At 48.8% G+C, this 21,575-nt stretch overlaps 6 non-coding genes across 6 annotated transcripts; all 6 read left to right on the forward strand.

Annotated features, from left to right (window-relative positions):
• Nucleotides 1-652: 652 nt before the first annotated feature.
• LOC126229698 (5S ribosomal RNA) lies at nt 653-770 on the forward strand. The gene has a single exon (XR_007544232.1). It is a non-coding gene; the product is annotated as a 5S ribosomal RNA (ribosomal RNA).
• Nucleotides 771-4,681: 3,911 nt separating this feature from the next.
• On the forward strand, nt 4,682-4,799 carry LOC126229699 (5S ribosomal RNA). The gene has a single exon (XR_007544233.1). It is a non-coding gene; the product is annotated as a 5S ribosomal RNA (ribosomal RNA).
• Nucleotides 4,800-8,718: 3,919 nt separating this feature from the next.
• On the forward strand, nt 8,719-8,836 carry LOC126229700 (5S ribosomal RNA). The gene has a single exon (XR_007544234.1). It is a non-coding gene; the product is annotated as a 5S ribosomal RNA (ribosomal RNA).
• A 3,912-nt stretch (nt 8,837-12,748) lies between these two features.
• LOC126229702 (5S ribosomal RNA) lies at nt 12,749-12,866 on the forward strand. The gene has a single exon (XR_007544235.1). It is a non-coding gene; the product is annotated as a 5S ribosomal RNA (ribosomal RNA).
• Nucleotides 12,867-16,776: 3,910 nt separating this feature from the next.
• Nucleotides 16,777-16,895, forward strand: LOC126229664 (5S ribosomal RNA). Its single transcript, XR_007544201.1, has one exon. It is a non-coding gene; the product is annotated as a 5S ribosomal RNA (ribosomal RNA).
• Nucleotides 16,896-18,182: 1,287 nt separating this feature from the next.
• Nucleotides 18,183-18,300, forward strand: LOC126229703 (5S ribosomal RNA). The gene has a single exon (XR_007544236.1). It is a non-coding gene; the product is annotated as a 5S ribosomal RNA (ribosomal RNA).
• The last annotated feature ends 3,275 nt before the right edge of the window (nt 18,301-21,575 follow it).

Below are 21,575 nucleotides of genomic sequence, written 5' to 3' on the forward strand. Positions count from 1 at the left end.
AATTTATCTTTCGCCTCTAGAGGAGATGGATGCTTTGTTGAACCTGTGTCCTCTGTCCGTGTTTTCGCACCTTTCCACGGCACCTTCCCAGCGCAGCGCTGCTCTAGTAGCTCCCAACGGCCGCCCACGGCGTCTCGGACACGCCGGTCAGGCCCGCGGCCGTCTCGCAGATGTTTCTCGTGCTTGTGCGGTCATATGGACCGCGACCCGAGCGGCAGCGAGCGGCAGTCGGGACAAGTCGGGACGGAAGGGAAGGGAAGGGAAGGGGAGGGGAGGGGACAGGCGAGAACGCACCGCGCAAATTACACAAATATCTGAAAAGCGCGGCGCGTGTCAGGCAGGTGAGAAAGCTTCCGTCGGTCCAGCAGGACACTGCCACGCCCCGCGCGGTCCCCCCGCCGCCCGGCCGCGCGCAAGCCCCACAAGATGCGTCGCCCGCGAGTGTCGGAGGCCGCACGCACCAAACGAATGATAGGCGGTGCAACGAGCAGCTGTGTTGTGCGTCTCACCCACGTGGCGGCGCGCGGCACTGCGCGTCGCCTTCGAGGTGGAAGGACGTGCTTTGCGTCAAATGTGCCACGGAAAACGGCGATTGCGTGTGTTGGGAGAAGGGGCGAACGCTTCTTCTGCAGTGCGGCTACGTAATAAGGACGCCAACGGCCATACCATGTTGAATACACCGGTTCTCGTCCGATCACCGAAGTTAAGCAACATCGGGCCCGGTTAGTACTTGGATGGGTGACCGCCTGGGAACACCGGTATCATAGCCCACGCAGCAACAACGAGGAGACCCGCAGCCGTAATCTCTGTCGATTTCCATAAGGCTTTCGACAGGATCAGTCACCGGTACCTGCTGAAAACCATCGCACGCCTCGGATTCGGACCAAAATTCGGCAGAACAATCAGGAACGTCATCACAAATGCCACCTCAACCGTAACAATAAACGGATGGACTTCCAAGTCAATAAGACTGGGAAGATCCGTCAGGCAAGGATGTCCATTATCTATGGCTCTTTTTACAATAGCTCTCGATCCCCTACTTCGAAAACTAACAGCCGAAATCGGAGGATACACAATGGGAGCAACAAACATCGCATGTATGGCCTATGCTGACGACATGGGCATCTTCATTCAGAACGAGAACGAACTAGAAATAATCCAGCCTATCATGGAATCCTTCGAAAAGGCTTCAGGAGCAAAAACGAATCCGAGGAAGACAGTGCTACTACCAATAGGCAACGGCAGACTGCAACCAGCGAGACAGTGGTACCGAGTGACAAACAACCATAAAGCACTCGGAGTGGAACTACAGCAGTGCCCTCTGAAAATGGCAGCACAAAACTGGCGCAGCGTCTTGAACACGACGAGAGGGCTCGTGAGGACGCACGCGAACCGGAGCCTGACGCTGAGCCAAAGAGTGCAGCTGGTAAACGAAACGATCCTGTCGAAAGCGTGGTACATGGCCCAAATACTATGTGCTCCGACAGAAATTGCGCGAGCGATAGGAGGCGCGGCGTACTACCTGCTGTGGAGGCGGGAAATCTTCAAGGTCTCCCAGGCGACGTGTTTCCTGTCGAGGGATGAAGGCGGACTCGGACTGACGGACGTAAAAACAAAATGCGCGGCACTGCTCCTACACCGCGCGATGAAAATGGCGAATCAGAACAATAACAGTATAACGTCCAGCCTGATCCACGAATATAAACCTGAATCTGAAGAGGCTCCTGTAGACACTACGCACATACCATTCAAGTTGCGGCACATAAAACAGATGGCAATCGACAAAAGTTACATCACCGCGGTCGTTGCCAACCCACAACAAAGAACTGCGAGAAAGATCTACAGCGCTCTGAGGGGGAAGGCAAGAAAGTCCAAAATAGAGACGAGACTTCCAGATCACGACTGGCCACAGGTTTGGAAGAACGTCTCGGAACGGACACTTCCTGAGCACGCCAGGGACACGTGGTATAAAATCATCCACGAAACAGTACCAACAAACGAAAAACTGGCACGCATAAAGATGCGGGAATCCCCAAACTGCGAACTCTGCAACCAGACCGACACCATCGAGCATCGGTTTGGCTGCAGAGAGAGCGGGGAAATATGGGCGACAGCGAGAAGTATGATCGCCCACATCAACAGAACCGACGAGAGGGCGATACATGTCTCAGCTGTCACTGTCCCGGACGCGAAGCCTTTCCCCAACGCAAAACGCCTGGCCACAATGTGGATCACCGCCATGACGGCACACGCCATCGTCTCCAAACGGCAGATCGACAAGGCGCAGTTCCTCACGGACCTGTGGGAGGAACACAGGAGGGCCAAACAACGCGCAAAGTACCGAGAGACCTTCCAGAACTTCCTGCAGGTCCCGCTGGACGCCGCCTTCCGAGACGCCTTCAACACAACGTGACCGACGCCCTCCCATAACACCAACACCCCAGTCGCTGAGGACGTCGCCCACCGATCTCCCCAAATCCCCGACGTCAAGTGTGGTGCATTGCGAAAGTGTTGCGAAAACGCGCGCAAAGTGAAAGTGGGAACGTGTAGCAGTGCCAAAGTGAGAGTGACGTGTGCCATTCGTAGTCAAAAGTGATGATAGTCAAATACAGCAGGCAAAAGGAAATAATCAGCCATAAATTTAGTGTACCAAGAAAACAACAAAATATCAAACAGTGTATATCATGTCATTGTGTCCTCTCACTCATATTCTCTCTCTCCCTCTCGCTCTCTCCACTCAAGGTACGTCTATCCTTTCTCTTATCTTTTTGTTTTTTGTTTTTTTTTTTGTGTTTTTGATTTCTTGTTTTGTTGTGTTTTATTAATGTGCTGTATGTATGTATATATACATATACAGATGTATGTATATAAATTTCGGCCCATCATGTGCTTAAACGTAGCATGCCTCTTTGCCACCAACAAAATATTAACACTAGACATTCTTCACACCAAATTTCGTGTAAACTGTTGCGACCCAACTTAGGCAGTACACTAACAATCTCCTGCATTCACGATATTACCCACATAGATGCTCTGGTATATATTCCATATTCGCTTTAGCAAACTTGCCAAAATAGGCACACTTAAGTACCATAGATGAATACTACTTTCCTTTTTTTGTACTCTAAATTTAAGAAAAAAAAATCAAAGTAACGTAAGTTAGTAATTAAAAAGACAAAACAACTGACAGTGAAAATGTAGCTGATGGACACTCAGTGGAAAGTTTTGTAACTCAACCAAAAGACTACTCAAAGAACAATCAAAACAGAAAACGACAAAATGAAAATAACCGATCAATAATCAAGCACTCCACTTCATGTAAAGACCTGTAATTGTTAAAAATTGTAAATAAAAGTTTATATACGTTACAAAAAAAAAAAAGGTGCTGTTGGCTCTATCTCATTTTTTAACTTTTACGTCGCTACACCTGCCAGGCCTCTTTTTCGTACTAACTTTCAGGTGTGACATGGATGCTTCCACGAGCATTTTAAAGTACTGTACTAAACGAAAGACACGAAATTACAGTAGTGAACTCAGTTTGAGCAAGAATGCGCGGAGGAAGAGTGCTAGGAACTCGTTGGAAATAACGAAACACTACGAATCGACAGATGTGTCCTTGAAATGCGTCAGAGCCAACTGTTTTGTAGCAGTGCTAAATTCCAAAAACTAACTAAATACATAAATTAAAAAAAAAAAAAAAATCAGCCGTTCTCGTCAGATCGACGAAGATAAGCAACAACGTTAGTATTCGGATCGGCGACCGCCTGGGAACTCTGGCTGTCTTCATTTTTTGTCGCTACCCCTGCCAGCCCTCTACTCATGCTACCTTTCTCGTGTGACAAAGATGCTTCCATACTGATTTTAAACTAGATGCGATATTAAGGAACTCCGTTTGAAGAAGAGTGTGCCAAGGAAGATTAGCAAAGTGTCTCTGCAAATAACGAAACAGTATGAAACGACAGAAATGTTGTGAAATACGTCAGGGCATATTGTTTTGTAGCAGTGCACATCTGCAAATTTGTAAACAAAAATTTATCTTTCGCCTCTAGAGGAGATGGATGCTTTGTTGAACCTGTGTCCTCTGTCCGTGTTTTCGCACCTTTCCACGGCACCTTCCCAGCGCAGCGCTGCTCTAGTAGCTCCCAACGGCCGCCCACGGCGTCTCGGACACGCCGGTCAGGCCCGCGGCCGTCTCGCAGATGTTTCTCGTGCTTGTGCGGTCATATGGACCGCGACCCGAGCGGCAGCGAGCGGCAGTCGGGACAAGTCGGGACGGAAGGGAAGGGAAGGGAAGGGGAGGGGAGGGGACAGGCGAGAACGCACCGCGCAAATTACACAAATATCTGAAAAGCGCGGCGCGTGTCAGGCAGGTGAGAAAGCTTCCGTCGGTCCAGCAGGACACTGCCACGCCCCGCGCGGTCCCCCCGCCGCCCGGCCGCGCGCAAGCCCCACAAGATGCGTCGCCCGCGAGTGTCGGAGGCCGCACGCACCAAACGAATGATAGGCGGTGCAACGAGCAGCTGTGTTGTGCGTCTCACCCACGTGGCGGCGCGCGGCACTGCGCGTCGCCTTCGAGGTGGAAGGACGTGCTTTGCGTCAAATGTGCCACGGAAAACGGCGATTGCGTGTGTTGGGAGAAGGGGCGAACGCTTCTTCTGCAGTGCGGCTACGTAATAAGGACGCCAACGGCCATACCATGTTGAATACACCGGTTCTCGTCCGATCACCGAAGTTAAGCAACATCGGGCCCGGTTAGTACTTGGATGGGTGACCGCCTGGGAACACCGGTATCATAGCCCACGCAGCAACAACGAGGAGACCCGCAGCCGTAATCTCTGTCGATTTCCATAAGGCTTTCGACAGGATCAGTCACCGGTACCTGCTGAAAACCATCGCACGCCTCGGATTCGGACCAAAATTCGGCAGAACAATCAGGAACGTCATCACAAATGCCACCTCAACCGTAACAATAAACGGATGGACTTCCAAGTCAATAAGACTGGGAAGATCCGTCAGGCAAGGATGTCCATTATCTATGGCTCTTTTTACAATAGCTCTCGATCCCCTACTTCGAAAACTAACAGCCGAAATCGGAGGATACACAATGGGAGCAACAAACATCGCATGTATGGCCTATGCTGACGACATGGGCATCTTCATTCAGAACGAGAACGAACTAGAAATAATCCAGCCTATCATGGAATCCTTCGAAAAGGCTTCAGGAGCAAAAACGAATCCGAGGAAGACAGTGCTACTACCAATAGGCAACGGCAGACTGCAACCAGCGAGACAGTGGTACCGAGTGACAAACAACCATAAAGCACTCGGAGTGGAACTACAGCAGTGCCCTCTGAAAATGGCAGCACAAAACTGGCGCAGCGTCTTGAACACGACGAGAGGGCTCGTGAGGACGCACGCGAACCGGAGCCTGACGCTGAGCCAAAGAGTGCAGCTGGTAAACGAAACGATCCTGTCGAAAGCGTGGTACATGGCCCAAATACTATGTGCTCCGACAGAAATTGCGCGAGCGATAGGAGGCGCGGCGTACTACCTGCTGTGGAGGCGGGAAATCTTCAAGGTCTCCCAGGCGACGTGTTTCCTGTCGAGGGATGAAGGCGGACTCGGACTGACGGACGTAAAAACAAAATGCGCGGCACTGCTCCTACACCGCGCGATGAAAATGGCGAATCAGAACAATAACAGTATAACGTCCAGCCTGATCCACGAATATAAACCTGAATCTGAAGAGGCTCCTGTAGACACTACGCACATACCATTCAAGTTGCGGCACATAAAACAGATGGCAATCGACAAAAGTTACATCACCGCGGTCGTTGCCAACCCACAACAAAGAACTGCGAGAAAGATCTACAGCGCTCTGAGGGGGAAGGCAAGAAAGTCCAAAATAGAGACGAGACTTCCAGATCACGACTGGCCACAGGTTTGGAAGAACGTCTCGGAACGGACACTTCCTGAGCACGCCAGGGACACGTGGTATAAAATCATCCACGAAACAGTACCAACAAACGAAAAACTGGCACGCATAAAGATGCGGGAATCCCCAAACTGCGAACTCTGCAACCAGACCGACACCATCGAGCATCGGTTTGGCTGCAGAGAGAGCGGGAAAATATGGGCGACAGCGAGAAGTATGATCGCCCACATCAACAGAACCGACGAGAGGGCGATACATGTCTCAGCTGTCACTGTCCCGGACGCGAAGCCTTTCCCCAACGCAAAACGCCTGGCCACAATGTGGATCACCGCCATGACGGCACACGCCATCGTCTCCAAACGGCAGATCGACAAGGCGCAGTTCCTCACGGACCTGTGGGAGGAACACAGGAGGGCCAAACAACGCGCAAAGTACCGAGAGACCTTCCAGAACTTCCTGCAGGTCCCGCTGGACGCCGCCTTCCGAGACGCCTTCAACACAACGTGACCGACGCCCTCCCATAACACCAACACCCCAGTCGCTGAGGACGTCGCCCACCGATCTCCCCAAATCCCCGACGTCAAGTGTGGTGCATTGCGAAAGTGTTGCGAAAACGCGCGCAAAGTGAAAGTGGGAACGTGTAGCAGTGCCAAAGTGAGAGTGACGTGTGCCATTCGTAGTCAAAAGTGATGATAGTCAAATACAGCAGGCAAAAGGAAATAATCAGCCATAAATTTAGTGTACCAAGAAAACAACAAAATATCAAACAGTGTATATCATGTCATTGTGTCCTCTCACTCATATTCTCTCTCTCCCTCTCGCTCTCTCCACTCAAGGTACGTCTATCCTTTCTCTTATCTTTTTGTTTTTTTTTTTTTTTTGTGTTTTTGATTTCTTGTTTTGTTGTGTTTTATTAATGTGCTGTATGTATGTATATATACATATACAGATGTATGTATATAAATTTCGGCCCATCATGTGCTTAAACGTAGCATGCCTCTTTGCCACCAACAAAATATTAACACTAGACATTCTTCACACCAAATTTCGTGTAAACTGTTGCGACCCAACTTAGGCAGTACACTAACAATCTCCTGCATTCACGATATTACCCACATAGATGCTCTGGTATATATTCCATATTCGCTTTAGCAAACTTGCCAAAATAGGCACACTTAAGTACCATAGATGAATACTACTTTCCTTTTTTTGTACTCTAAATTTAAGAAAAAAAAAATCAAAGTAACGTAAGTTAGTAATTAAAAAGACAAAACAACTGACAGTGAAAATGTAGCTGATGGACACTCAGTGGAAAGTTTTGTAACTCAACCAAAAGACTACTCAAAGAACAATCAAAACAGAAAACGACAAAATGAAAATAACCGATCAATAATCAAGCACTCCACTTCATGTAAAGACCTGTAATTGTTAAAAATTGTAAATAAAAGTTTATATACGTTACAAAAAAAAAAAAAGGTGCTGTTGGCTCTATCTCATTTTTTAACTTTTACGTCGCTACACCTGCCAGGCCTCTTTTTCGTACTAACTTTCAGGTGTGACATGGATGCTTCCACGAGCATTTTAAAGTACTGTACTAAACGAAAGACACGAAATTACAGTAGTGAACTCAGTTTGAGCAAGAATGCGCGGAGGAAGAGTGCTAGGAACTCGTTGGAAATAACGAAACACTACGAATCGACAGATGTGTCCTTGAAATGCGTCAGAGCCAACTGTTTTGTAGCAGTGCTAAATTCCAAAAACTAACTAAATACATAAATTAAAAAAAAAAAAAAAATCAGCCGTTCTCGTCAGATCGACGAAGATAAGCAACAACGTTAGTATTCGGATCGGCGACCGCCTGGGAACTCTGGCTGTCTTCATTTTTTGCTTTTTTGTCGCTACCCCTGCCAGCCCTCTACTCATGCTACCTTTCTCGTGTGACAAAGATGCTTCCATACTGATTTTAAACTAGATGCGATATTAAGGAACTCCGTTTGAAGAAGAGTGTGCCAAGGAAGATTAGCAAAGTGTCTCTGCAAATAACGAAACAGTATGAAACGACAGAAATGTTGTGAAATACGTCAGGGCATATTGTTTTGTAGCAGTGCACATCTGCAAATTTGTAAACAAAAATTTATCTTTCGCCTCTAGAGGAGATGGATGCTTTGTTGAACCTGTGTCCTCTGTCCGTGTTTTCGCACCTTTCCACGGCACCTTCCCAGCGCAGCGCTGCTCTAGTAGCTCCCAACGGCCGCCCACGGCGTCTCGGACACGCCGGTCAGGCCCGCGGCCGTCTCGCAGATGTTTCTCGTGCTTGTGCGGTCATATGGACCGCGACCCGAGCGGCAGCGAGCGGCAGTCGGGACAAGTCGGGACGGAAGGGAAGGGAAGGGAAGGGGAGGGGAGGGGACAGGCGAGAACGCACCGCGCAAATTACACAAATATCTGAAAAGCGCGGCGCGTGTCAGGCAGGTGAGAAAGCTTCCGTCGGTCCAGCAGGACACTGCCACGCCCCGCGCGGTCCCCCCGCCGCCCGGCCGCGCGCAAGCCCCACAAGATGCGTCGCCCGCGAGTGTCGGAGGCCGCACGCACCAAACGAATGATAGGCGGTGCAACGAGCAGCTGTGTTGTGCGTCTCACCCACGTGGCGGCGCGCGGCACTGCGCGTCGCCTTCGAGGTGGAAGGACGTGCTTTGCGTCAAATGTGCCACGGAAAACGGCGATTGCGTGTGTTGGGAGAAGGGGCGAACGCTTCTTCTGCAGTGCGGCTACGTAATAAGGACGCCAACGGCCATACCATGTTGAATACACCGGTTCTCGTCCGATCACCGAAGTTAAGCAACATCGGGCCCGGTTAGTACTTGGATGGGTGACCGCCTGGGAACACCGGTATCATAGCCCACGCAGCAACAACGAGGAGACCCGCAGCCGTAATCTCTGTCGATTTCCATAAGGCTTTCGACAGGATCAGTCACCGGTACCTGCTGAAAACCATCGCACGCCTCGGATTCGGACCAAAATTCGGCAGAACAATCAGGAACGTCATCACAAATGCCACCTCAACCGTAACAATAAACGGATGGACTTCCAAGTCAATAAGACTGGGAAGATCCGTCAGGCAAGGATGTCCATTATCTATGGCTCTTTTTACAATAGCTCTCGATCCCCTACTTCGAAAACTAACAGCCGAAATCGGAGGATACACAATGGGAGCAACAAACATCGCATGTATGGCCTATGCTGACGACATGGGCATCTTCATTCAGAACGAGAACGAACTAGAAATAATCCAGCCTATCATGGAATCCTTCGAAAAGGCTTCAGGAGCAAAAACGAATCCGAGGAAGACAGTGCTACTACCAATAGGCAACGGCAGACTGCAACCAGCGAGACAGTGGTACCGAGTGACAAACAACCATAAAGCACTCGGAGTGGAACTACAGCAGTGCCCTCTGAAAATGGCAGCACAAAACTGGCGCAGCGTCTTGAACACGACGAGAGGGCTCGTGAGGACGCACGCGAACCGGAGCCTGACGCTGAGCCAAAGAGTGCAGCTGGTAAACGAAACGATCCTGTCGAAAGCGTGGTACATGGCCCAAATACTATGTGCTCCGACAGAAATTGCGCGAGCGATAGGAGGCGCGGCGTACTACCTGCTGTGGAGGCGGGAAATCTTCAAGGTCTCCCAGGCGACGTGTTTCCTGTCGAGGGATGAAGGCGGACTCGGACTGACGGACGTAAAAACAAAATGCGCGGCACTGCTCCTACACCGCGCGATGAAAATGGCGAATCAGAACAATAACAGTATAACGTCCAGCCTGATCCACGAATATAAACCTGAATCTGAAGAGGCTCCTGTAGACACTACGCACATACCATTCAAGTTGCGGCACATAAAACAGATGGCAATCGACAAAAGTTACATCACCGCGGTCGTTGCCAACCCACAACAAAGAACTGCGAGAAAGATCTACAGCGCTCTGAGGGGGAAGGCAAGAAAGTCCAAAATAGAGACGAGACTTCCAGATCACGACTGGCCACAGGTTTGGAAGAACGTCTCGGAACGGACACTTCCTGAGCACGCCAGGGACACGTGGTATAAAATCATCCACGAAACAGTACCAACAAACGAAAAACTGGCACGCATAAAGATGCGGGAATCCCCAAACTGCGAACTCTGCAACCAGACCGACACCATCGAGCATCGGTTTGGCTGCAGAGAGAGCGGGGAAATATGGGCGACAGCGAGAAGTATGATCGCCCACATCAACAGAACCGACGAGAGGGCGATACATGTCTCAGCTGTCACTGTCCCGGACGCGAAGCCTTTCCCCAACGCAAAACGCCTGGCCACAATGTGGATCACCGCCATGACGGCACACGCCATCGTCTCCAAACGGCAGATCGACAAGGCGCAGTTCCTCACGGACCTGTGGGAGGAACACAGGAGGGCCAAACAACGCGCAAAGTACCGAGAGACCTTCCAGAACTTCCTGCAGGTCCCGCTGGACGCCGCCTTCCGAGACGCCTTCAACACAACGTGACCGACGCCCTCCCATAACACCAACACCCCAGTCGCTGAGGACGTCGCCCACCGATCTCCCCAAATCCCCGACGTCAAGTGTGGTGCATTGCGAAAGTGTTGCGAAAACGCGCGCAAAGTGAAAGTGGGAACGTGTAGCAGTGCCAAAGTGAGAGTGACGTGTGCCATTCGTAGTCAAAAGTGATGATAGTCAAATACAGCAGGCAAAAGGAAATAATCAGCCATAAATTTAGTGTACCAAGAAAACAACAAAATATCAAACAGTGTATATCATGTCATTGTGTCCTCTCACTCATATTCTCTCTCTCCCTCTCGCTCTCTCCACTCAAGGTACGTCTATCCTTTCTCTTATCTTTTTGTTTTTTGTTTTTTTTTTTGTGTTTTTGATTTCTTGTTTTGTTGTGTTTTATTAATGTGCTGTATGTATGTATATATACATATACAGATGTATGTATATAAATTTCGGCCCATCATGTGCTTAAACGTAGCATGCCTCTTTGCCACCAACAAAATATTAACACTAGACATTCTTCACACCAAATTTCGTGTAAACTGTTGCGACCCAACTTAGGCAGTACACTAACAATCTCCTGCATTCACGATATTACCCACATAGATGCTCTGGTATATATTCCATATTCGCTTTAGCAAACTTGCCAAAATAGGCACACTTAAGTACCATAGATGAATACTACTTTCCTTTTTTTGTACTCTAAATTTAAGAAAAAAAAAATCAAAGTAACGTAAGTTAGTAATTAAAAAGACAAAACAACTGACAGTGAAAATGTAGCTGATGGACACTCAGTGGAAAGTTTTGTAACTCAACCAAAAGACTACTCAAAGAACAATCAAAACAGAAAACGACAAAATGAAAATAACCGATCAATAATCAAGCACTCCACTTCATGTAAAGACCTGTAATTGTTAAAAATTGTAAATAAAAGTTTATATACGTTACAAAAAAAAAAAAGGTGCTGTTGGCTCTATCTCATTTTTTAACTTTTACGTCGCTACACCTGCCAGGCCTCTTTTTCGTACTAACTTTCAGGTGTGACATGGATGCTTCCACGAGCATTTTAAAGTACTGTACTAAACGAAAGACACGAAATTACAGTAGTGAACTCAGTTTGAGCAAGAATGCGCGGAGGAAGAGTGCTAGGAACTCGTTGGAAATAACGAAACACTACGAATCGACAGATGTGTCCTTGAAATGCGTCAGAGCCAACTGTTTTGTAGCAGTGCTAAATTCCAAAAACTAACTAAATACATAAATTAAAAAAAAAAAAAAAATCAGCCGTTCTCGTCAGATCGACGAAGATAAGCAACAACGTTAGTATTCGGATCGGCGACCGCCTGGGAACTCTGGCTGTCTTCATTTTTTGTCGCTACCCCTGCCAGCCCTCTACTCATGCTACCTTTCTCGTGTGACAAAGATGCTTCCATACTGATTTTAAACTAGATGCGATATTAAGGAACTCCGTTTGAAGAAGAGTGTGCCAAGGAAGATTAGCAAAGTGTCTCTGCAAATAACGAAACAGTATGAAACGACAGAAATGTTGTGAAATACGTCAGGGCATATTGTTTTGTAGCAGTGCACATCTGCAAATTTGTAAACAAAAATTTATCTTTCGCCTCTAGAGGAGATGGATGCTTTGTTGAACCTGTGTCCTCTGTCCGTGTTTTCGCACCTTTCCACGGCACCTTCCCAGCGCAGCGCTGCTCTAGTAGCTCCCAACGGCCGCCCACGGCGTCTCGGACACGCCGGTCAGGCCCGCGGCCGTCTCGCAGATGTTTCTCGTGCTTGTGCGGTCATATGGACCGCGACCCGAGCGGCAGCGAGCGGCAGTCGGGACAAGTCGGGACGGAAGGGAAGGGAAGGGAAGGGGAGGGGAGGGGACAGGCGAGAACGCACCGCGCAAATTACACAAATATCTGAAAAGCGCGGCGCGTGTCAGGCAGGTGAGAAAGCTTCCGTCGGTCCAGCAGGACACTGCCACGCCCCGCGCGGTCCCCCCGCCGCCCGGCCGCGCGCAAGCCCCACAAGATGCGTCGCCCGCGAGTGTCGGAGGCCGCACGCACCAAACGAATGATAGGCGGTGCAACGAGCAGCTGTGTTGTGCGTCTCACCCACGTGGCGGCGCGCGGCACTGCGCGTCGCCTTCGAGGTGGAAGGACGTGCTTTGCGTCAAATGTGCCACGGAAAACGGCGATTGCGTGTGTTGGGAGAAGGGGCGAACGCTTCTTCTGCAGTGCGGCTACGTAATAAGGACGCCAACGGCCATACCATGTTGAATACACCGGTTCTCGTCCGATCACCGAAGTTAAGCAACATCGGGCCCGGTTAGTACTTGGATGGGTGACCGCCTGGGAACACCGGTATCATAGCCCACGCAGCAACAACGAGGAGACCCGCAGCCGTAATCTCTGTCGATTTCCATAAGGCTTTCGACAGGATCAGTCACCGGTACCTGCTGAAAACCATCGCACGCCTCGGATTCGGACCAAAATTCGGCAGAACAATCAGGAACGTCATCACAAATGCCACCTCAACCGTAACAATAAACGGATGGACTTCCAAGTCAATAAGACTGGGAAGATCCGTCAGGCAAGGATGTCCATTATCTATGGCTCTTTTTACAATAGCTCTCGATCCCCTACTTCGAAAACTAACAGCCGAAATCGGAGGATACACAATGGGAGCAACAAACATCGCATGTATGGCCTATGCTGACGACATGGGCATCTTCATTCAGAACGAGAACGAACTAGAAATAATCCAGCCTATCATGGAATCCTTCGAAAAGGCTTCAGGAGCAAAAACGAATCCGAGGAAGACAGTGCTACTACCAATAGGCAACGGCAGACTGCAACCAGCGAGACAGTGGTACCGAGTGACAAACAACCATAAAGCACTCGGAGTGGAACTACAGCAGTGCCCTCTGAAAATGGCAGCACAAAACTGGCGCAGCGTCTTGAACACGACGAGAGGGCTCGTGAGGACGCACGCGAACCGGAGCCTGACGCTGAGCCAAAGAGTGCAGCTGGTAAACGAAACGATCCTGTCGAAAGCGTGGTACATGGCCCAAATACTATGTGCTCCGACAGAAATTGCGCGAGCGATAGGAGGCGCGGCGTACTACCTGCTGTGGAGGCGGGAAATCTTCAAGGTCTCCCAGGCGACGTGTTTCCTGTCGAGGGATGAAGGCGGACTCGGACTGACGGACGTAAAAACAAAATGCGCGGCACTGCTCCTACACCGCGCGATGAAAATGGCGAATCAGAACAATAACAGTATAACGTCCAGCCTGATCCACGAATATAAACCTGAATCTGAAGAGGCTCCTGTAGACACTACGCACATACCATTCAAGTTGCGGCACATAAAACAGATGGCAATCGACAAAAGTTACATCACCGCGGTCGTTGCCAACCCACAACAAAGAACTGCGAGAAAGATCTACAGCGCTCTGAGGGGGAAGGCAAGAAAGTCCAAAATAGAGACGAGACTTCCAGATCACGACTGGCCACAGGTTTGGAAGAACGTCTCGGAACGGACACTTCCTGAGCACGCCAGGGACACGTGGTATAAAATCATCCACGAAACAGTACCAACAAACGAAAAACTGGCACGCATAAAGATGCGGGAATCCCCAAACTGCGAACTCTGCAACCAGACCGACACCATCGAGCATCGGTTTGGCTGCAGAGAGAGCGGGGAAATATGGGCGACAGCGAGAAGTATGATCGCCCACATCAACAGAACCGACGAGAGGGCGATACATGTCTCAGCTGTCACTGTCCCGGACGCGAAGCCTTTCCCCAACGCAAAACGCCTGGCCACAATGTGGATCACCGCCATGACGGCACACGCCATCGTCTCCAAACGGCAGATCGACAAGGCGCAGTTCCTCACGGACCTGTGGGAGGAACACAGGAGGGCCAAACAACGCGCAAAGTACCGAGAGACCTTCCAGAACTTCCTGCAGGTCCCGCTGGACGCCGCCTTCCGAGACGCCTTCAACACAACGTGACCGACGCCCTCCCATAACACCAACACCCCAGTCGCTGAGGACGTCGCCCACCGATCTCCCCAAATCCCCGACGTCAAGTGTGGTGCATTGCGAAAGTGTTGCGAAAACGCGCGCAAAGTGAAAGTGGGAACGTGTAGCAGTGCCAAAGTGAGAGTGACGTGTGCCATTCGTAGTCAAAAGTGATGATAGTCAAATACAGCAGGCAAAAGGAAATAATCAGCCATAAATTTAGTGTACCAAGAAAACAACAAAATATCAAACAGTGTATATCATGTCATTGTGTCCTCTCACTCATATTCTCTCTCTCCCTCTCGCTCTCTCCACTCAAGGTACGTCTATCCTTTCTCTTATCTTTTTGTTTTTTGTTTTTTTTTTTTGTGTTTTTGATTTCTTGTTTTGTTGTGTTTTATTAATGTGCTGTATGTATGTATATATACATATACAGATGTATGTATATAAATTTCGGCCCATCATGTGCTTAAACGTAGCATGCCTCTTTGCCACCAACAAAATATTAACACTAGACATTCTTCACACCAAATTTCGTGTAAACTGTTGCGACCCAACTTAGGCAGTACACTAACAATCTGCTGCATTCACGATATTACCCACATAGATGCTCTGGTATATATTCCATATTCGCTTTAGCAAACTTGCCAAAATAGGCACACTTAAGTACCATAGATGAATACTACTTTCCTTTTTTTGTACTCTAAATTTAAGAAAAAAAAATCAAAGTAACGTAAGTTAGTAATTAAAAAGACAAAACAACTGACAGTGAAAATGTAGCTGATGGACACTCAGTGGAAAGTTTTGTAACTCAACCAAAAGACTACTCAAAGAACAATCAAAACAGAAAACGACAAAATGAAAATAACCGATCAATAATCAAGCACTCCACTTCATGTAAAGACCTGTAATTGTTAAAAATTGTAAATAAAAGTTTATATACGTTACAAAAAAAAAAAGGTGCTGTTGGCTCTATCTCATTTTTTAACTTTTACGTCGCTACACCTGCCAGGCCTCTTTTTCGTACTAACTTTCAGGTGTGACATGGATGCTTCCACGAGCATTTTAAAGTACTGTACTAAACGAAAGACACGAAATTACAGTAGTGAACTCAGTTTGAGCAAGAATGCGCGGAGGAAGAGTGCTAGGAACTCGTTGGAAATAACGAAACACTACGAATCGACAGATGTGTCCTTGAAATGCGTCAGAGCCAACTGTTTTGTAGCAGTGCTAAATTCCAAAAACTAACTAAATACATAAATTAAAAAAAAAAAAAAAAATCAGCCGTTCTCGTCAGATCGACGAAGATAAGCAACAACGTTAGTATTCGGATCGGCGACCGCCTGGGAACTCTGGCTGTCTTCATTTTTTGCTTTTTTGTCGCTACCCCTGCCAGCCCTCTACTCATGCTACCTTTCTCGTGTGACAAAGATGCTTCCATACTGATTTTAAACTAGATGCGATATTAAGGAACTCCGTTTGAAGAAGAGTGTGCCAAGGAAGATTAGCAAAGTGTCTCTGCAAATAACGAAACAGTATGAAACGACAGAAATGTTGTGAAATACGTCAGGGCATATTGTTTTGTAGCAGTGCACATCTGCAAATTTGTAAACAAAAATTTATCTTTCGCCTCTAGAGGAGATGGATGCTTTGTTGAACCTGTGTCCTCTGTCCGTGTTTTCGCACCTTTCCACGGCACCTTCCCAGCGCAGCGCTGCTCTAGTAGCTCCCAACGGCCGCCCACGGCGTCTCGGACACGCCGGTCAGGCCCGCGGCCGTCTCGCAGATGTTTCTCGTGCTTGTGCGGTCATATGGACCGCGACCCGAGCGGCAGCGAGCGGCAGTCGAGCAAAGTCGGGACAAGTCGGGACGGAAGGGGAGGGGACAGGCGAGAACGCACCGCGCAAATTACACAAATATCTGAAAAGCGCGGCGCGTGTCAGGCAGGTGAGAAAGCTTCCGTCGGTCCAGCAGGACACTGCCACGCCCCGCGCGGTCCCCCCGCCGCCCGGCCGCGCGCAAGCCCCACAAGATGCGTCGCCCGCGAGTGTCGGAGGCCGCACGCACCAAACGAATGATAGGCGGTGCAACGAGCAGCTGTGTTGTGCGTCTCACCCACGTGGCGGCGCGCGGCACTGCGCGTCGCCTTCGAGGTGGAAGGACGTGCTTTGCGTCAAATGTGCCACGGAAAACGGCGATTGCGTGTGTTGGGAGAAGGGGCGAACGCTTCTTCTGCAGTGCGGCTACGTAATAAGGACGCCAACGGCCATACCATGTTGAATACACCGGTTCTCGTCCGATCACCGAAGTTAAGCAACATCGGGCCCGGTTAGTACTTGGATGGGTGACCGCCTGGGAACACCGGGTGCTGTTGGCTCTATCTCATTTTTTAACTTTTACGTCGCTACACCTGCCAGGCCTCTTTTTCGTACTAACTTTCAGGTGTGACATGGATGCTTCCACGAGCATTTTAAAGTACTGTACTAAACGAAAGACACGAAATTACAGTAGTGAACTCAGTTTGAGCAAGAATGCGCGGAGGAAGAGTGCTAGGAACTCGTTGGAAATAACGAAACACTACGAATCGACAGATGTGTCCTTGAAATGCGTCAGAGCCAACTGTTTTGTAGCAGTGCTAAATTCCAAAAACTAACTAAATACATAAATTAAAAAAAAAAAAAAAATCAGCCGTTCTCGTCAGATCGACGAAGATAAGCAACAACGTTAGTATTCGGATCGGCGACCGCCTGGGAACTCTGGCTGTCTTCATTTTTTGTCGCTACCCCTGCCAGCCCTCTACTCATGCTACCTTTCTCGTGTGACAAAGATGCTTCCATACTGATTTTAAACTAGATGCGATATTAAGGAACTCCGTTTGAAGAAGAGTGTGCCAAGGAAGATTAGCAAAGTGTCTCTGCAAATAACGAAACAGTATGAAACGACAGAAATGTTGTGAAATACGTCAGGGCATATTGTTTTGTAGCAGTGCACATCTGCAAATTTGTAAACAAAAATTTATCTTTCGCCTCTAGAGGAGATGGATGCTTTGTTGAACCTGTGTCCTCTGTCCGTGTTTTCGCACCTTTCCACGGCACCTTCCCAGCGCAGCGCTGCTCTAGTAGCTCCCAACGGCCGCCCACGGCGTCTCGGACACGCCGGTCAGGCCCGCGGCCGTCTCGCAGATGTTTCTCGTGCTTGTGCGGTCATATGGACCGCGACCCGAGCGGCAGCGAGCGGCAGTCGGGACAAGTCGGGACGGAAGGGAAGGGAAGGGAAGGGGAGGGGAGGGGACAGGCGAGAACGCACCGCGCAAATTACACAAATATCTGAAAAGCGCGGCGCGTGTCAGGCAGGTGAGAAAGCTTCCGTCGGTCCAGCAGGACACTGCCACGCCCCGCGCGGTCCCCCCGCCGCCCGGCCGCGCGCAAGCCCCACAAGATGCGTCGCCCGCGAGTGTCGGAGGCCGCACGCACCAAACGAATGATAGGCGGTGCAACGAGCAGCTGTGTTGTGCGTCTCACCCACGTGGCGGCGCGCGGCACTGCGCGTCGCCTTCGAGGTGGAAGGACGTGCTTTGCGTCAAATGTGCCACGGAAAACGGCGATTGCGTGTGTTGGGAGAAGGGGCGAACGCTTCTTCTGCAGTGCGGCTACGTAATAAGGACGCCAACGGCCATACCATGTTGAATACACCGGTTCTCGTCCGATCACCGAAGTTAAGCAACATCGGGCCCGGTTAGTACTTGGATGGGTGACCGCCTGGGAACACCGGTATCATAGCCCACGCAGCAACAACGAGGAGACCCGCAGCCGTAATCTCTGTCGATTTCCATAAGGCTTTCGACAGGATCAGTCACCGGTACCTGCTGAAAACCATCGCACGCCTCGGATTCGGACCAAAATTCGGCAGAACAATCAGGAACGTCATCACAAATGCCACCTCAACCGTAACAATAAACGGATGGACTTCCAAGTCAATAAGACTGGGAAGATCCGTCAGGCAAGGATGTCCATTATCTATGGCTCTTTTTACAATAGCTCTCGATCCCCTACTTCGAAAACTAACAGCCGAAATCGGAGGATACACAATGGGAGCAACAAACATCGCATGTATGGCCTATGCTGACGACATGGGCATCTTCATTCAGAACGAGAACGAACTAGAAATAATCCAGCCTATCATGGAATCCTTCGAAAAGGCTTCAGGAGCAAAAACGAATCCGAGGAAGACAGTGCTACTACCAATAGGCAACGGCAGACTGCAACCAGCGAGACAGTGGTACCGAGTGACAAACAACCATAAAGCACTCGGAGTGGAACTACAGCAGTGCCCTCTGAAAATGGCAGCACAAAACTGGCGCAGCGTCTTGAACACGACGAGAGGGCTCGTGAGGACGCACGCGAACCGGAGCCTGACGCTGAGCCAAAGAGTGCAGCTGGTAAACGAAACGATCCTGTCGAAAGCGTGGTACATGGCCCAAATACTATGTGCTCCGACAGAAATTGCGCGAGCGATAGGAGGCGCGGCGTACTACCTGCTGTGGAGGCGGGAAATCTTCAAGGTCTCCCAGGCGACGTGTTTCCTGTCGAGGGATGAAGGCGGACTCGGACTGACGGACGTAAAAACAAAATGCGCGGCACTGCTCCTACACCGCGCGATGAAAATGGCGAATCAGAACAATAACAGTATAACGTCCAGCCTGATCCACGAATATAAACCTGAATCTGAAGAGGCTCCTGTAGACACTACGCACATACCATTCAAGTTGCGGCACATAAAACAGATGGCAATCGACAAAAGTTACATCACCGCGGTCGTTGCCAACCCACAACAAAGAACTGCGAGAAAGATCTACAGCGCTCTGAGGGGGAAGGCAAGAAAGTCCAAAATAGAGACGAGACTTCCAGATCACGACTGGCCACAGGTTTGGAAGAACGTCTCGGAACGGACACTTCCTGAGCACGCCAGGGACACGTGGTATAAAATCATCCACGAAACAGTACCAACAAACGAAAAACTGGCACGCATAAAGATGCGGGAATCCCCAAACTGCGAACTCTGCAACCAGACCGACACCATCGAGCATCGGTTTGGCTGCAGAGAGAGCGGGGAAATATGGGCGACAGCGAGAAGTATGATCGCCCACATCAACAGAACCGACGAGAGGGCGATACATGTCTCAGCTGTCACTGTCCCGGACGCGAAGCCTTTCCCCAACGCAAAACGCCTGGCCACAATGTGGATCACCGCCATGACGGCACACGCCATCGTCTCCAAACGGCAGATCGACAAGGCGCAGTTCCTCACGGACCTGTGGGAGGAACACAGGAGGGCCAAACAACGCGCAAAGTACCGAGAGACCTTCCAGAACTTCCTGCAGGTCCCGCTGGACGCCGCCTTCCGAGACGCCTTCAACACAACGTGACCGACGCCCTCCCATAACACCAACACCCCAGTCGCTGAGGACGTCGCCCACCGATCTCCCCAAATCCCCGACGTCAAGTGTGGTGCATTGCGAAAGTGTTGCGAAAACGCGCGCAAAGTGAAAGTGGGAACGTGTAGCAGTGCCAAAGTGAGAGTGACGTGTGCCATTCGTAGTCAAAAGTGATGATAGTCAAATACAGCAGGCAAAAGGAAATAATCAGCCATAAATTTAGTGTACCAAGAAAACAACAAAATATCAAACAGTGTATATCATGTCATTGTGTCCTCTCACTCATATTCTCTCTCTCCCTCTCGCTCTCTCCACTCAAGGTACGTCTATCCTTTCTCTTATCTTTTTGTTTTTTGTTTTTTTTTTTGTGTTTTTGATTTCTTGTTTTGTTGTGTTTTATTAATGTGCTGTATGTATGTATATATACATATACAGATGTATGTATATAAATTTCGGCCCATCATGTGCTTAAACGTAGCATGCCTCTTTGCCACCAACAAAATATTAACACTAGACATTCTTCACACCAAATTTCGTGTAAACTGTTGCGACCCAACTTAGGCAGTACACTAACAATCTCCTGCATTCACGATATTACCCACATAGATGCTCTGGTATATATTCCATATTCGCTTTAGCAAACTTGCCAAAATAGGCACACTTAAGTACCATAGATGAATACTACTTTCCTTTTTTTGTACTCTAAATTTAAGAAAAAAAAAATCAAAGTAACGTAAGTTAGTAATTAAAAAGACAAAACAACTGACAGTGAAAATGTAGCTGATGGACACTCAGTGGAAAGTTTTGTAACTCAACCAAAAGACTACTCAAAGAACAATCAAAACAGAAAACGACAAAATGAAAATAACCGATCAATAATCAAGCACTCCACTTCATGTAAAGACCTGTAATTGTTAAAAATTGTAAATAAAAGTTTATATACGTTACAAAAAAAAAAAAGGTGCTGTTGGCTCTATCTCATTTTTTAACTTTTACGTCGCTACACCTGCCAGGCCTCTTTTTCGTACTAACTTTCAGGTGTGACATGGATGCTTCCACGAGCATTTTAAAGTACTGTACTAAACGAAAGACACGAAATTACAGTAGTGAACTCAGTTTGAGCAAGAATGCGCGGAGGAAGAGTGCTAGGAACTCGTTGGAAATAACGAAACACTACGAATCGACAGATGTGTCCTTGAAATGCGTCAGAGCCAACTGTTTTGTAGCAGTGCTAAATTCCAAAAACTAACTAAATACATAAATTAAAAAAAAAAAAAAAATCAGCCGTTCTCGTCAGATCGACGAAGATAAGCAACAACGTTAGTATTCGGATCGGCGACCGCCTGGGAACTCTGGCTGTCTTCATTTTTTGTCGCTACCCCTGCCAGCCCTCTACTCATGCTACCTTTCTCGTGTGACAAAGATGCTTCCATACTGATTTTAAACTAGATGCGATATTAAGGAACTCCGTTTGAAGAAGAGTGTGCCAAGGAAGATTAGCAAAGTGTCTCTGCAAATAACGAAACAGTATGAAACGACAGAAATGTTGTGAAATACGTCAGGGCATATTGTTTTGTAGCAGTGCACATCTGCAAATTTGTAAACAAAAATTTATCTTTCGCC

The sequence above is a fragment of the Schistocerca nitens genome, unplaced genomic scaffold, assembly GCF_023898315.1.
Source record: "Schistocerca nitens isolate TAMUIC-IGC-003100 unplaced genomic scaffold, iqSchNite1.1 HiC_scaffold_377, whole genome shotgun sequence".
NCBI classification, from domain to species: Eukaryota; Metazoa; Arthropoda; class Insecta; order Orthoptera; family Acrididae; genus Schistocerca; species Schistocerca nitens.